This window comes from Adiantum capillus-veneris, chromosome 14, assembly GCF_014529385.1.
Source record: "Adiantum capillus-veneris isolate H3 chromosome 14, ASM1452938v2, whole genome shotgun sequence".
In the NCBI taxonomy this organism is placed as follows: domain Eukaryota; kingdom Viridiplantae; phylum Streptophyta; class Polypodiopsida; order Polypodiales; family Pteridaceae; genus Adiantum; species Adiantum capillus-veneris.
In genome coordinates, this window is record NC_140944.1 from 25191500 (window position 1) to 25207527 (window position 16028).

The 16028-nt window shown below is 40.8% G+C and overlaps 1 pseudogene; it reads right to left on the reverse strand.

Moving 5' to 3' along the window:
• Window positions 1-13795: 13795 nt before the first annotated feature.
• Window positions 13796-15030, reverse strand: LOC147442115 (uncharacterized; annotated as a pseudogene).
• Window positions 15031-16028: the final 998 nt, after the last annotated feature.

A 16028-nucleotide genomic window follows, 5' to 3' on the forward strand; every position in this document is an offset into this window, starting at 1 on the left:
CAAGAGAGTCCAAAGAAGTGAAGTCCCAATCCAGTTTGTAGATCCAAACAATGAACCTCTCCAAGAAGAGATCCTCTCCCTAAGTCCATGTAGATGCTCCTGTGTAAGCAAGTGATCTGACGTGTCGAGGTCAAGTGGTAAGTGTTTGTCCACCCAAGATGGTGGTGTCTTCTCTAGGAATGTCGGAATCCCCTATGGCATAAGCATGGCCATATCTGGTGTGAACTCCTTTGACAAGTGCATAGGTGTGTCCATAGCAAACCACAAGTCACCACCCCCTCTGGATTGCGCAATTACCAAATGATGGCTGTAATGAATGGATCTCCCAAGGATCATACACCCGTAGATGATCAAGCCGATGTCGAAGATACTGTGTACTGCACAGCTGTCACTAAGAGACCGCATGGACCACCATTGGATGGTGTCCTGGCAGGAGGTAACTTCATCCTCTATGAAAAACACAAACCATGTGGCTGCTGTCCACCAAAAAACACAAATGTGAGGTGATGAAAACGATGCTGTCCAGTGATTTTTAGCGTGCTCATACGCTCTTGGCAGGGTCCGGAGCGATGCAGAGGGTTTGGGGAGGATGGTGAATCCCTGGCACAACCCTAGGTGGGCTGAAAACATAGAAAACAGCAAGGGTAGGTGGCTGAAATCTGATGATTTGAAGCGGATTTTGACCGGCAATGCACAAAATGCCAAGGTTGGGTAGGTCATGGCGAGATCCGGGGTCCAAAAGCTGAGCGCTACCCTCCTGCTGTAAAAATGCAGCACATGTCCAAAAACGTGGATGAAGATAAAAAACACAAATAGACCTGGAGGGGTTTTTCTCCACAAAAATTTCCAAAAATGGATGGCAGTGGCAGCCAATAGGTGATCGCCAATGGAGGAAGCAAAAACACTGGTGGAAATGGGGATTCTTGCGACAAAAATCGCTCCAGATGTCGTCGCTTGCTTGGTGTTTTGCTGATTGCCGGTAGTAGCTGATTCTTGCAAAAAAACAATGTGATGTTATCGCTTGGGAGGAGAACCTCTGTAGTAGGTGATGAAGCGTTAAACCATGAAGAGGCTGGTTATCGCTTGGAAGGAGAACCTCTGCAAGCGATGAAGCGCCCAAACCATGAAGAGCTGAAGCTGTTGTTACCATGTGACAGTGCGCATGTGCGGACGTCGGAGAGAGAGAGAGAGAGAGAGAGAGAGAGAGAGAAATGCAAGACATGGTATCAGCAGCTTCACACTCTGCCGTGTTCCAAAGCGCATCTCCGCATCAAGTACCTCTTCACCATATATTGTGTTTGTGTCTATATTCTCTCTCTCTCTCTCTCTCTCTCTCTCTCTTCCGCGCACACACACTCTCTTAGTTCTCTCTCTCTCTCTCTCTCTCTCTCTCTCTCTCTCTCTCACACACACACACACACACACACACACACACACACACACACACCCTTAAAGGTGCGCAACTACAAAGTTTTCCGGCACAATGGAATAGTGTTGATGTCCAAAATTGAATTTGGAACAATGCTCGATTCTCGACAAACACTCTCTCTCTCTCTCTCTCTCTCTCTGTCTCTCTCTCTCTCTCTCTCTCACACACACACACACGCACACACACAAGTCTCAGGCTACTTAAAGAGTAGCTTGCACTGCATAAGCATTGCAATTACAATGCATACTCGGCCTCAATTATTTAGCTCTTTCACTCACTCCGCTTCATGCCGACCTCTCCCATGATGATGCAGGTCGCACTCAGCACGAAGGTACTCTTTCCTGCTGTGTGAGCGTGGCCATTTTCAATTAGTTTACATTCTACAACTATTTGCATGCAAATATTATTTCAATCATAAGCTCTTAGCCACCCTCTTTTGATTGAAATCTCCGGCCACACAAGGTATAATCCCCAATAGGCATAAACGCCTAGCAAAGCTTCCTATGAACAACAAGCTCCGAGGCTATCTCTCGACAAATTTTCAAAACAATTACTCTCATGGTGGAAAAGCAAACCGATATGGGAGCCATGGACTCAATCCTCTGCCTCTCAAGTGGATAGCTCCCTCTATTTGCATAAATTTTGGTTAATTCCTTCCTAAGGAACTAAATAACCCAAGGTTGTATTTTTAATTATATAACTTGGTAAATCAATTATTAATGACAAAATAAGAAGGTCTTCATCTATTATTTTAGTCACAGACTTTCATTACCACAGCAGGTTATAATTGTTTCTAATGCTTAATGTCATGAATCTGACTATATGCCCGTAAATTGGTTCATTTACTGCATAATGTTAGGCCTATGATGTTAATTGGAATCTTTTATATATATAAAAAAGAGGAAACTGTATTGCAAAGGAGCAAGTAAACATAAGAACGTGCAAAACCTGTTTTGGAAGTTAATCAATCGTAAAACATGAGAGCTAAGGCCAATTTTTGGTCTGAAACTCAACTAACACTAAGATAAAACCTTGTTTGTATGAAAGCTTGAGTTATTCCTGCTTAGCTTTATGTTTTGAAATATATTCATGCTTATACTTAGCTAAATATTGTTCTTTGATAAAACCATTCTTTCACATATATTTTAAGGATTTATTCTTTGTTGCCATAGGCATACATGGCTCTAGGCACGATTTCTTGTCATCATTGAACATATCTGAATGCATGGATATAAGGGACATGGATGACAATTGTCGGGTCTGTCCTATATCTGTATTCCATGACTAAACAAAAATCCTAACGATTTTTTTTTTTTTTCATGATAGTTGCAAGTAAGGATTTCAACTTCTTTTATCTCTCAATTCAAATGTTGTTCGATCATTCTTTGCAGGAAAACTTCTTCTGTTGCTACTTCATTTTTTATTTCTTAGATGTAATAAAACATCAAAATTTCATTTCAAATGTACATTTTAAAAAAAAAAGAAAAAAATATGTACTCACTTTTATTTATCTTTGTCATGTCTTTTTTTGAATCATATGGTTCAAGTTGTGACTAAAGTATATAAATTAATACTCTAAAACACAAAAAAACACACACACACACACACACACACACACACACACACACACACACACACTCTTTATACATATATAGATACATAGAGACATTTGAAAGCAAGAAGAGAGAAATATAGTGTGAGTGTTTTTATGTGTGCTCATGAGTGAGCTTGAAAACTATATAGGATTGGTTATTCAAAACCGTTAATAAGAACGAGTGAGTCCGTAGGTGGGTCGCACGAGTCTATATATATATATATATATATATATATATATATATATATATATATATATATATATATATATATATATATATATATATATATATATGCATACATAGATACATAGAGACATTTGAAAGCAAGAATAGAGAAACGAGAGAAATATAGCGTGTGTTTCTATGTGTGCTCATGAGTGAGCTCGAAGCTTGTATAGGATTGGCCATTCAAATTATTTTGTAAGAGCGAGCGAGTTTCACCGTAGGTGGGTCGGGCGAGCTTGTCCATCTATAAAAGGAGAAGGGATTCCGATAATCCCTCCTCTGTGTGTCATTCTCTACTTGTTTCGATCGGTGCCACTATTCTCGCCCCCTGTTTTAAAAATGGGATCGTTGCTGAAGGTGATGTCATATACTGAGGCGGTTTTGGACGGTCAACAAGAGAAGCGACCTCTAACCACTCTTCAAGGCTCCCGTGCTGCTCAATTGGGGCTGGGGCGACTATAAGCACACAAGACAACAACAAACCCACAACCAAATCCAATGAAAGAAAGGGGCACTACCTAGTTATAGATTCGAACTAGAATGCAAATAGTATGTAGCCCAACGTGCAAAGAGAAGAATGCAAAATTGCCACACAAACACACTAAACACAGTCCTTCACAACCATAGGGATTTGGAAGAGAGTAAGGTAGAGAGTACAAATAAACTTGAATAATTAGATCCTAGCATAAAAGATTAGATGCTTCCAAGCTTAGAAATACTAGAGAGACAACACAAGGCTTGATCTTATTTTCATTTTACCATTGTCTTAGGGTTATGGGAGCCCTCTCACCATATCACTCCTCTTACAATTAGTCCTAGGCAAACAATTCAAGAAGCCCCTTAAAACCACAAAGCATGAAAGCATACAAATAATCTTGAGGACAAGTTCACCTTATACAAGCCATTGAGCCAAATTGTCAAGTTGGATTTGGAGAGAAGAGGCGTAGCCGTTGTACACAATTGCACCCCAAACTATCGATCTTATTTATGAGCAAGTGGAAGCTACAAATGTGATGGAGAGTAGGACATCACTCAATTCCTCTCAATAGCCTCAAAGCATCTCTATGCACATATGAGTATAATGTGATAGAGAGAGCCCTCAAAGCATCTCTATGCACATATGAGTATAATGTGATAGAGAGAGCCCTCAAAGCTTACAATCTCCTCACACAACTAGGGTTGGAGTGTGCTATGTTATGTGTGCAATTTTCCATTACAAAGAAGAGAAGGCTCTATTTATAGGTTTTTGTAAGCCCCAATTCGGATTAAACCGAATCAATTTTATTAAGAGTAATATGGATTATGATTTTTTTTTTGAATTTCAAATCAGAGTGGGTCTCTCTGTTCCTTTGAGTCACATGAATGTGGGCTCAATGAGAGAGAATTATTGAGGTTGAAAGAAGAGAGGTTTCAGTGAATAACTTGGGAGTGCCTACTTTAATGGATAGTAGAGGGTGCATTTTTTACAACAAGGTTAGTGGTTAGTATTTGTGATCACTAAAAAGTTAGTGATATAATTTACAATTTACGATGGGTAGAATGATTTTGATGGTAAAAGGAGATGGTGAATGAAGTGGGAATCATTGAGATGGTGAAGCCTTGAAGAATCTTGGACTTACCTTATGTAGATTGTCAAGAATGACTTCCAATCTTCTTCTTTTTCTCTTCTTTTCTTTACACCTTCATTACCGATGTCGATCACCGATTATGAAAATGATGATTCGGTGACGAGATTTTTCAATTTTGTAGAGGTTAAGCATGTACATGCAAAATTTGATGTACATAGAGAAAAGGTAAGATGAAATTATGAGCCAGAGGTAACATAGAGAGACATAGATAGGGTGTATATACATGTAGAGTTCATATGGGAGCTAAAGGAGGTGAGAGCGGAGGTTAATGATGAAGAGGGTGAAAGAAACCATGAAAGTTGCAGGTTTGAGTGAGGGATGGAGAGGAATGAGTGTGTGTGTGTAGAAGTGTGAAGGGAGGTGAGAGAAGACTAGGGTGACGTGAAAAAAAGTGGATAGAGTGGGGTCCACCATAAAATTCATATCTCACCAATGATAGATTCAAATATTATGCAAAAAATTAAAGTGATTATTCAGCTTGTGGGCTCCATTTTATATGTTGTTCACTTGTTCAAATTCCGAACTGAGAGAAGCTCCACAAACCTCACCAAAAAGTCTGCTTTTTATTCCTGCAAAAGTCTTTTAGTGACCCTACTTTGTTGAATTTGCACAATACATCCAAGAGTGAGACCCTTCTTTGTCATATCATGATACGAAGCATCCAAGTTATCTTTATACATGCATGGAAGAGGATTAATAGTGAATAAAGAAATATATACATGGTGGGACTAGTATATGGACTATTCATGGATTTTAGCTCAATGAGCACATGGTGTTAGAATAATGAGTACATAATGAAAAAATATGAAAGAATTATGGATATGAAAAAAGATATCGGAATATATGATATGGTACCCCTTCTGTATTATTTTGGGTGAAGGAGAAAAAGTATGCAAGTAAATGAGAAATATATAATAAAAGTGACTAATGGAGTAAAAGCCGTTTTTTTTGTTTTCACAAGGGTGAGGATAAAAATGTGGGGGTGATTTATATAAAAGAAAAAAATATTTATGAGACTAGGGAATATACAAATTCACAAAAAAAAACGCTTATGGTACAAGAGGATAAAAGAAGGCATACATAGGTCTAATAAAACACACACCTAGGTATACATAGGTCTAATAAACGAAGGTATACATAAGTCTAATAAAACACACACCTAGGTATAAATATATATAAAATACCAAAATAATTATAAAAAATCCTTATATTTAGGCCCTATATACAATTAAATATTTTTAGACAAAGAGACCATTATATATATATATATATATATATATATATATATATATATATATATATATTGGCTCAACTAGCCCAATGACTAGCTAATTGAGAGTTTTTTTAAAGGAGATATAGGAAAAGTCTCCAAACTCACACACGCATATGTATAGTGAGATGATGAGGATAACCACAGTGTTTGAGTGATTTGATAGGGTGAGGTAGCTCACTATGAAAATTTTGAATAGGCAAAAAACGGATATCATTAGCCCTCCCCCTGGATGATGGTATATTCATGTACCATCATAAAGCATCTTTTCCAAAGAGAGTGCTTCTCAGTCCTTGAAAAGATTTTCATTGTTTGGGTCCTCTGCATTTTGGCTTGAGTTACACTCATGATTCATGCAACAAAACTTACATGAGATAGTTGCCTTGTGATAGATCTTTGGTAGAAGGCGACTGAAATAAGGCTTTAGCCGATACCCATTTACCTTCTTGGAGTGCTCTTTACCATTCAGGTCCATGAGATGGTAGTAACTTCAATTGAAAGCTTTCTTGACTACGTACGGTCCTTGCCATCTAGTTTCAAACTTGGCATCGAAATGATTGTCATACCTTAGCACAAGCTCTCTTTCCTTGATGCCTTTGTCCTTCTATTTCTTGTGAAGATTCTCCTTTGCTTGTGTAGCTTTCCCCTTGTAGCGCTCATAAGCTGCTTCTCTCTTCCACTCAAGTTCCCCTAATGTAAGAAGTCAATCCATCCATGCTTCTTGGTTATCTTGTGTCCCTTTGCTCTAAAGCCGTATTGTTGGGATGTTGAGCTCGATAGGTTGCAAAGCCTCTTGACCACCATAAACCACGTAAAATGGTGTGAAATCTGTGGCTTCCCTATATGTGATTCAAAACGCCCACGAGGAAACATCCAAGAAGTCATCTAACAACTTTGTCTTGTTTTGCACCATCTTCCTAATGATGCTTGCAATGACACCATTAGCCTTCTCCACCAAACCATTTGACTGTGGGTAGTAGGGTGTGCTATGAAAATGTAGAATGTGAAGCTCTTTACAAACTTACATGATTAAATCCTTCCTGAACGCTGGACCATTCTCAAAAACATTCTCCAAAAGTGTGCCAAATCTGCAACAAAAAATTAGTGTAGACAAACCTGCTCACTGTTTTTCCATTTACCCTTGCTGCACTTTGAGCCTCTACCCACCTGGTCATGTAATCTACAGCCACTAGAATGTAGAGTTTGCCTTGGACCATGGACCAATCTTCTATTTCCATTTACCTGACAGTTGTGATAGCTTTTACGCCAATACTGGACATCCACATGCAAGCTTGGCCAAACATACCTCGCAAGAAAAATCTTCTTCACAGTTAACTCTTGGGAAAAATGACCACCACATGCTTCCTCATGAAAAACTTTTAGAATGGCTGGAATTTCCTTGATAGTTGGTACTCTTATGCACACTTGATCCTTCCCTCTTTGATAGAGGGAGCCTTCTAGGAAGAGATAGACACTTGCCTTCTTAATGAGTCTCCTCTTCTGATCTTTTGTGAAATCTTGTGGAAACTCGCCCTCCAAAATGTAGCCAATAATGGGAGCCAATGAGTCCAATCCGTGGTATCTTGGTTGCTTGACAGGTGCTGCCACCATGATGACCTGCCCCTCTTTCTCAACACATGTAATTGCTTGTTGTGCAAGTAAATTTGCATCTTCATTTTGTTTCCTAGGAATATGATATAGTTGTACTTCTTCAAACTGATCAAACAACCTACAAATGGCATGAACTTTTGTCCTTAGGCTTTCATTCTTGCATGCCCAAATGCCTAAAATCTGCTCAATGAGAAGTGCATCCCCCTTTACCATGAGACGTTGTATACCTTGGCCAATGCACATCTTTAAACCATGAAGTAGTGTGTCGTATTTTGCTTCATTGTTTCTAGTTGAACCTGGTAGATCGACCTTGTCTTTTATGACCACCTCTACACTTGGGTTGAGCAACACTAGCCCTCCCCCTTCTTTTCCTATGGCTCATCGAAAAGCTCCATCAAAGAAAAAGGTAAAAGCATTATGAATATTTTTGGTGGTGGCAATGGTAGGGTCTTTACTTTAAGCACCTTAATCTCCTTCTCATGTACCCTATAAGTGAGAATCCCTGCCAATTGTGCACACACACTATCTTCTACCTTGAAAGAGTATTAGAACTCTTGCAACTCCATAATCCACTTTGAGATCCTAGCACTAAGATTCATTTGAGATGGCACCCGAGGGAACACATTTCTTGCAGTGAGAATTACAAAAGGTTTTGGTAGCAAGTAGGATCTAAACTTTCTCACCGCAAACATGAGAGGAAGCATCATGAGTTCTACCTCTGTGTAGCCTCTCTCCAAGGCATTCATGACCCTACTAGCAAAGTAAATGGGTTGCATCTTGGTCAAAACAAGACCCTACAAACTTAATGAGGAAGGTGCTTGAGAAGCTTCCTATGCATGAAAGTCTTAAAGTTAGGGGAATCTTTGACTTAACTTTCCACTCATTTGAAGGGCACACCTTTTTCAAAGGGCACATGGGACACATGTCAGACTCTCCCTATGCTCAACCACATGGTGTGCTTGAATGCTATTGGTTGCGCTAAAGAGGGATCCAATGAGCTTCTAGTTCTATCCAAAAAATATCTAGATATTTTCAAGCTCTCTCTCTCTCTCTCTAAGGGATAAGGAGGACACTTGTCAAAAGACTACCCATGTACTTGAATGCATGTTGCATGTGATTGGCTAGACGGAGAGGGGTCCAATGAGCTTGCAGCATGTGAAAAAGTTACAAATTACCCCAAGAAAGCAAGGGGGGTTCTAGGGGTATATACACCACACACACACACACACTCGTTTTGGAGATCCATTCTCACTTGGCGAAAGTTGAGGAACTCCACCTCCTTCTCCAATCTTGTGAGAAGTGAGAGCCTACACCAACACTCTTGGCTATGGAATGCAAATCCAACCAAGAGCCATGCTTCAATGCTTAAGCTTGCCATGTTCTCCATCTTCATTACTATGCTATTATGTATGCTAGCAAAAAGAGTGATGATAAGTGAGGAATTATTTCTTTCTCCTATGGAATGCTTCTTCTTTCTCTCCCTATCCTCATTCCCTACTAGCTCTCTCCACCTTCGAAGGTGTTTGAGGACATGGGATTGAGGCTTGGGATATTAATGCTTTCTACAAAGTTTGTGTTATGCTTGTGATGCATGAAGCTTTCCATCTTCATTACATCACCTAGTTCACAAGGAACACAAAGATTGTATTGTACCAAGTCTCTCTTGATGGGAGAAACTATAATACAAATGCCTATTGGAGGGGGGGCTGGCTCCATATGAATCCGGTCCTCAACTATTGTCATGTTCTCTAAAATCTCTCTCTTGCAAAAGTATTTTTCATGCCAAGTTAACTAAGTACCATGTTTATTTTGTTACCGTCAAATAAGCTCACCCGCTATGCTCACAAAAGTAGTCTCACAAAAGTGCTTTATCTAATTTCCTAATTCCGCTACTCTCAAAGTTCATAGGACATTTCCATTACATTGGTATCAGAGCGTTTGGTTTCTCTTTTCTTGCTTAAGAAGAGAGGTCCTTAAGTATTCTATTAATGGTTTTTTTTGGTTAATTATATAAGGGTAAGTGGGACTAGGATCTATTATCGGTTTTGTTGAGCCCACTATGTGGGATATGGTGCACACCTCAAGAGCTTTGGTTTTGATAATGGAGTCTTTTTAGACTTGCCTACGGCTTTACCATTATTGAGCCATAAGAAGTCCGAAAGGATCTATACCTTGGCAACTTTGCTATGTTAGAGAGAGAGAGAGAGAGAGAGAGAGAGAGAGAGAGAGAGAGAGAGAGATAGGGATAGATAGAAATAAGGAGGGATAGATAGAAATAAGGAGGGAGAGAGAAAGAGAGGGAGAAATAGGGAGGGAGAGATAGGAAAGCGGGAGAGAGAGAGAGAGAGAGAGAGAGAGAGAGAGAGAGAGAATAAGGGAAAGAGGGGGAGATAGGGAGAGAGAAAGATAGAAATAGAGAGATATAGGAGTAGATAGAAAGAGAGAAAGAGGGAGAGATAGAAAAGAGGAAGAAATAGGAAGAGAGAGAAATAGAGAGGATGAGGGATAGATAGAGAGAGAGAGAGAGAGAGAGAGAGAGAGAGAGAGAGAGAGAGAGAAAGAGGGAGAAATAGGGAGGGAGAGAGAAAGAGAGAGGGAGAGATAGGAAAGAGAGAGAGATAGGAAAGAGAGAGGGAGAGAGAAATATAGAAATAGAGAGATATAGGAGTAGAAGGAGAGAGGGAGAGAAAGAGAGAGATAGAGAGAAGGAGAGAGGAAGAGATAGGGGGAGGGGCAGGGGGTGGGAGAGAGAGAGAGAGAGAGAGAGAGAGAGAGAGAGAGAGTAAATAGAGAGAGGAAAAGAGTGGAATAGAGAGAGATAGGGAAAGAGAGAAAGAGAGAGAGATAGGGAGAGAGAGAAAGAGGGGAAAGAGGGAGAGAGAGAGAAAGAAGTTAAGGAGATGAAAATTTGGCTCCAAAGGGATACCTGAGCAACTATCATCAAGATTACCTTCAAGGAAAGGATGCTTTGTTGAACGAAGTGCTTGCTTTACATGGAGGCACATGCATGACTCTGGGATGGAGCTTCCGCTTCATAGTTCAATTGCATGACCGAGAAGGGAAGAGCGAGAGGATAGAGAGAGAGAGACTCAGTGAGAGAAATGGAATTACTTATTACATTACATTAGAATCATAATGTTACGATCAATTGATCATTTAGACGTTGAATCTAGGTGCAGCCAACACAAAATGATGGTTACATTTACAACCATAACATATATGCGTGTACATACATATTTGTTTGTGCATGTATGTAGGCACTATGTACGGGAGCATAGCACCCGAAGGTTAGACGCTTCCTCTTGGGTATAGTCCTTTTTTAATCGTGGCGTTACGGTCATTGATCCACTCATGCATGGATTACCGCATAGTACCGTTGGTTTTACCACGGTTGAGACTACGATGATATATAAAGAGGTGCAATTGACCTTTGGCACTACTAGCCTCTACTTAGGTCTACTAGTATGTATATGTATCTACATGTTTGTGTGTTAATATATATATCCTCTGGGAGAGGATTGTAATGTTACGATCAATTGATCACTTAGATGTTGACTCTAGGTGCGGCCAACACAAAACGATGGCTACATTTACAACCATAACATATATATGTGTGTACATATATATATTTGTTTATGCATGTATGTAGGCACTAAGTACGGGAGCATAGCACCTGAAGGTTAGATGCTTCCTCTTGGGTATAACCCTTTTCTAATCGTGGTGTTGCGGTCATTGATCCACTCATGCATGGATTACCACAATGTACCTTAGGTTTTACCACGCTTGAGACTGTGCTGATATCTAAAGAGGTGCAGTTGACCTTTGGCACTACTATCCTCTACTTAGGTCTACTAGTATGTATATGTATCTACGTGTTTGTGTGCTAATATACTTGTGTACGTATTTATAGATGAGTGAGTAGGGTGCAAAGCTTAAACTTATATTGCTCTTTGTAATGTAGATGTCAGATGAGGGACCAACTGGTGAGGAGCATCTAGCTGGCTCTTCTTTTGGTTGGTTTACATCTCAGATGGGCTCCCACCCGGGGTGGACATTGCCTCCAATGGACCCAAGTCTTGAGTCGGTGAGAACAAGCAAAAAAATAAAGAATGTTTCTACGTAGTTAACTCTAAACCATGAGTGTCATAGGTCTTTTTTTGTTATTTGCAGGCATAGACATCCTACACCTACCCTTCTCAGGTTCCTCCACCGGTCATAGATCCTGACTTACAGCGAGCTATCTCTTTACGAGAGTAGTACCTCCGTTCGACGGAGGATTTGTTTGGTCGCTACACTCCGCACAACAGCTTGCGACCTACGACATTTGTCCGTAGACTACACCATGGGGGAGTCAGGGAGGGATTCCTTATCTACAGAGCCTCGGACCGATGGCACCTCCCTCTACTCTCCCTTCCTATCGTCCTACTCCTATTCCATCGCAGGGTCCTATTCCCCTTGCATTGCAGGGTCCTACTCCCATGGAATCACAGGGTCCTACGCCACTCCATTCCATTCCTACTTCGTCAGAACATCGTCGATGAACTTCCTCTGGCAGCGCGCATCGACGCTGGTCTCAGGGTAACGAGTGCCGTGAGCGACGAAGCGGCGTCAGATCTTGTGGTTTCGCATGTTTTGGTAGTGGCGAGGGAACGAAGTCCCCACTTGAACAAAGCGTGCCGCCCTTGACGCAGAGGACGAGGATACTGATGCATCCGTGCCAGACACGCATGGATGCTACTACATGGTTAAATATGGCGGGGAGGTGGATTTCGGCACAGCACATGGCAGAGCATTTCGACGCCATCTACAAATTCTTATATATTCAACGTATAAGAACTGTTTTATAAAGTTTAGAGACCAACTCTCCAATAATGCACGGTACATTGAGGACGTTCTGTTAGCTAGATTTTCAAACGCCCCCGATCAACGTTTCTCACAACAATGGTTGGAGGGATACATAAAGACATTTCTAAAAAACAAGCAGTCTAGTGTGCGACGCGCATCAGCCAACTAGGTCAGAGATCCAGACAGGAGTTACCGCGGTGGCAACATGGCAGACACGGAGTGGGAGTGGGCAATTCAAGATAAGAGCGATCAAGCTGTGAACGGGCTCATCATATAGATAACAACGCGAGGCTCGCGCATGAAAAACTCCCACGCACTATGGCTCAGGAGGTAAGGGAGCTTGGAAGGATAAATATGTAAGATTAATTAGATTATAACGTATCGGTGCTTATAAAGATTGTAGTTGATGATTTGGTATTGTTATTGCTAACTAGGAAACTATCACTCTCTCTCGACCAACTAGAGAGATGATCAAGTATCGAGAGCGACATACATAATTTGATACTTGGCGATGGTTGTTCGAAAACAACCACATCTCTTCCGAACAATTCGACACGGCGGTTGGACTACTACAAGCAGTAAGTTTAAATAAGTAATTTTGTATCAAATGTTTTGAGCTGTTGGTAAATGTTTAATTTGGTTTGGGTTTATGTAGAGTCAAAGTGATCCAACATACGTGCCTCTAGACGATGAAGAGATAGAGGAGGATTAGATAGAAAAATATTTTGTCCAAACTTTCGTAAAGTCCTAATGTGGCACAATGTATATACAACTATTTACTTTTTATTGTAACTTTTTAAAATAGTTGATCTTATACATTTTTTAATGTCAAGGTAAAGTAAATTCAATTTAAGTTCTTTGGTATTTTTTATATTTTTTTCAAAACACAACTGATGTTTCATTGTTTTATGCAGGTAAAAAATAAAGGTGCTCATTTGGGCCACCCAAAATTGGGTGACTCAAATGAGCACCTTTATTTTTGAATTAGCGTGTAGAGATAATAAGCGCGATAATAAATATGGCAACTGTCGCGATAATATCTGTGGGTATATTATCGCGGCTATTACCGCGCTTATTGCTGAGAAACCACTACCGCGTACATAGCCGCGGTTATTGCCTCCCCCGCAAATTTTTCTCTCTCCTTTTTCCTTTGTTTTTTCACGACAATGTTAGCGGTTATAGACAACTCCTCTTATAGTGAGTCACACTTCTTCTTCTCTTCAACAAAATTGCTTGCTTGCCATATCGTTCCCCAAGGATCTGCATTAATGGAGAAATTACCCGTCGTCGTCGTCGCTTAACTTCCACAATTTGATCCCTTCTTCTCCTTGTACCTTCGCTTGATAGTCATGAGATCGAAGAGAGAAGGGCATTAATGCTAGTACACTTCAAGAGGGATAGAGATCCACTCAAAAGCTCCCACAAAGTAAAGCTCTCCCTTGCATTCCACAAGAGAGGCATATGTGAAATGTGCAAGCCTATATTGATCTTGTTTACACAAATCTTGCCCGAATAACTTTGTGACTATGGAATTTTGCCGAGGATGAAGGTCTTGCATCTCGATGGAAAAGGTGCACGAAATTCCTGCCACATCCCACGTCTTGTATTGTACGCACATACAATCAGAGTAAATGTGTACTCGAGGCCTCCCTGTTGTTTTCTAGCAGTCGTACTCCAGTGTCTCCATCGCTTTGGTCCTGTTGGCGGTAAGGCTGACGATGACTGCTTTGAAATGCGGCTGTCTAATGGGATTGCCATAGAAGTCCGAATGCAAGCCAACCACAAATATCTCTTCGACGACATGATGAGAGGAAGATGAAGACTGCTGCCTGTGTGCAAAGCCATCTGCTGATGGAACTCTAGACGTACTATAGTTAGTACTAGAATCAGAAATGAGAGTGGAATATTGCACATCCTTTCCATGCATGGCAACTTTCACCTCTGCATATTCTGCTTCTGAACCAGCTGATATTTCAGTACTCATCTTATCCTCATTATCGTCATTAGAGGAACCTTCCTGCATGTTGATGTCATCGTCATCAGCCGATGGTGGAGGGAGTTGTGGAAGAAGCCAAGGCCGCCACCGAGTGGAGAGCGAGTTAATGACAAAGATTCGACGCGGAAACCAGCCAGGGAGGCAAAGGCGACAATGTGGGTGACAAGTGGCCGGGGCTTCAGTATGGCCACCGCCGACGACGAGGAATTGTGGAGTGTGGCGCAAGAGGTTCGCCATGTGATCCAATCGGAAGCACGCAGAGAAGGTGCGTGCAAAGATATGCAGAGTTGAAAGGTGATGCTGGAGTTGAGGGCCTGCAACGCCCTAGAGGAGCGAAGGAGCTGAGAGAAGGGCAAAGACGCATACAACTTTACATTTGTGTTGACAGAACGAAGGAACACCTTCTCCACTAGCTCCTCAGGAAGCTCCATCACTAGCCTATTTTTCACGGCTTAACGCTGGCACATACTCCAATCTTTGTTCTCAAACTAGGTCTAAAAGGTGGTGAGCCTGTGCACATATGTATACATATACATTTGAATCGTTATTTCATTTATGTATAAAGCTTGTGAATTCAAAAATTGAGTGGGTTTTCCACCAACTAACCCCAATTAACCCTTAGGTTTAAAAGGTTGTCTTCACACATGGCCATGTACATACATTCGTCGCACCATAGCATGATCTCTTCCATTTAAGTGAACCCATAATTCTCAACTAAGCAACACATTCTCATGCCATATGGTTCTGCAATGTGGAAAAAACTCACTGGCATCCAAGATTGTGTCTCATCTAGCCCTGAACCGTCTAGAAAGTCAACGCAACCAACTGAGAGGAGAGTGAAAAGGACAATTTTTGCTTAGATTTTGCAACAAATCAGTATTAACACACTAAAAGTATCTGTCAAAGACCCTAATAGAATTTTACGATTGATTACACTCATCATATGAATTCGGTATGTTCCATAGATTGAAGCCAATTATCACATGCGGTCGCAAGTGATGTCACATTAGGCATAGCAGTTGTCTACATAGGCACATCATGCTGACACTTGACAAATAAATGTTGAAGACCGGGTGGGTTTTTTCAAAGAAACTTTGCCAAATTGAAGTCGAAGGAAGTCCTTTGGAGGTGGCATTTGTTGCAACCGCCTCCTGCAATTGCTTCAGTGATGAGGATAGATCCGCAAGTCACATGGATGCTCACACTGTGTTGCAAGACAGTGAGAAGAAGATGCATGAGGACTTAGATCACGATATGGATATTACTACAATGAAAAATTCAGGGTCATGTATGGAACAATGTTTCTATTTGTGGTACATATATGTGTGATTTGAATATTTCAATGAAGAAAGTGGTTATTCAGAGGGGATATATAAGTACTTACTGTTACTAGCTTGTGCATAAAATATACGAATGACATGTTAATGGG